Source organism: Gigantopelta aegis, chromosome 3 (genome assembly GCF_016097555.1).
Source record: "Gigantopelta aegis isolate Gae_Host chromosome 3, Gae_host_genome, whole genome shotgun sequence".
Lineage (NCBI taxonomy): Eukaryota > Metazoa > Mollusca > Gastropoda > Neomphalida > Peltospiridae > Gigantopelta > Gigantopelta aegis.
This window is the reverse complement of record NC_054701.1, coordinates 66,035,929-66,037,856: the sequence shown is the minus strand read 5'-3', so window position 1 is coordinate 66,037,856 and position 1,928 is coordinate 66,035,929.

The window sequence follows — 1,928 nt, the reverse complement described above, 5'->3', positions numbered from 1 at the left end:
AGATGGTCAAAATCGAGAATGACACCCCACACACGTGTATGGGGGAACTGCGTGATGCATGTGCAAACTATGGAATGTGTTTCGGTATGTTGATAAATGGACCTGAATGTTCTTTACAAGGATGTCTGTGGTCAAAATGTATGTTCGGTCTAATAGTTGATACTAACATTAATATTTCAGGTTCCCCTACTTTTTTTGAAGAGTATATATGGTTAATAATGGTGAACATTCTGTCTACCACATCAGAAGTTTAATCAGAGGAAATAACACTTCTGGTTGCACTCGGACTCCACCATTAATTACTTCACGCAGTTCAAAATAATTTCTATATCAGAATATATTCGGACTATCGCAAGCCATGTGACTTGTTTTCAGGAGTGCTCTCCCTTGACCAAGTACCATATGAAGGTTGACTTTGAAATGTTTCAGTTCGCCACCCTCATGTTGCTGCTATATCAGTGGCAGTATACCACTTTCACAGTTGTTACCAGTTAGTGCTTGTAACTTCAAACCAATGGGTTATATTAATATGCAAAAGTCATCCTACATGTAAAAAGCAAACAGATTTAAAAAGGCATATCAGAATTTTGCAGTATTTTTTTGTAATGGTTCACTATTTACTGAAATGTAAAAATATACTATTTAATTACATCTTAAAAAAACTCAATATGTGGGATACAATCACTATGTAACTGATTGAATAAAATACTTTTGGGGACAATTATTTCAGATATGTTATCAGGCCATTAGGACATGTCCGTATGACTATACCTTTAATATCTTAAAGGAACTGTCCCAAATTTGCAGCCATTGCAAGATGTTCATTACAGGTTTTTTTGCAACTAAAATTACATATTAAATACTGCCAATGTGTTTGTCGTCTTATGCTAATACTTGTAGCAGTCATTGTTCATTTTACTTTGTAACATATTTTTCCTATATATATATGAAATTATTGTAATGTAAAATCCAGTTTGGGCTAGGAAAACAAACAAAATTGTTTAAATACAGACACCTAAACAAGAAAATATTTAATACTTCATTTTAGTCATATATACGGCTCTGTTAGTTAAAAATATCTTGCAATGGAAGCACTCTTAGGATAGTCCCTTTAATAAATGTATAAAGTCGCAGAATCTGTCGAGCGCCAGGGCCTGTGCTTATAAAACCTTTTAAAGTCCAGACTCGATCTCTAATGACGTCAGACACATACAATTTGTATGGCACTGCCATGACATGCACGTCTTAGTCTAGACTAAAAGTTTTATAAAACCTTTTAAAGTCCAGACTCGATCTCTAATGACGTCACACACATACAATTTGTATGGCGTTGTCATGACATGCATGTCTCAGTCTAGACTAAAAGTTTTATAAAACCTTTTAAAGTCCAGACTCGATCTTTAATGACGTCACACACATACAATTTGTATGGCGTTGTCATGACATGCACGTCTCAGTCTAGACTAAAAGTTTTATAAGCACCAGGCCAGATCTACTTTTCTGTCCTGGAAAATCCACAAAATCTTCAGAAATGTTGCTGTCCACAGTGTGTAAAACACCTTGATTTAATGCCAGTCTAGAATTAAAAAGTTTGTTTTGTTTAACAACATCACTAGAGTACATTGATTTATTAATCATCGGTTATTGGACGTCAAACATTGGATAATTTTAAAATAGTCCTTAAGAGGAAACCTGCTACATTTTTTCTTTTCATTAGTAGCAAGGAATATTTTATATGCACCATCCCACAGACAGGACAGCACAAACCACAGCCTTTGATATACGTCGTGGTGTACTGGCTTGAATGAGAAATAGCCCAATGGGCCCACCGATGTGGATCGATCCCACACTGACCGCACATCAGGCGGGCGCTTTACCACTGCACAACATTCTGCCCCCTGTCTAGAAATAATGACAACGAGAAATAG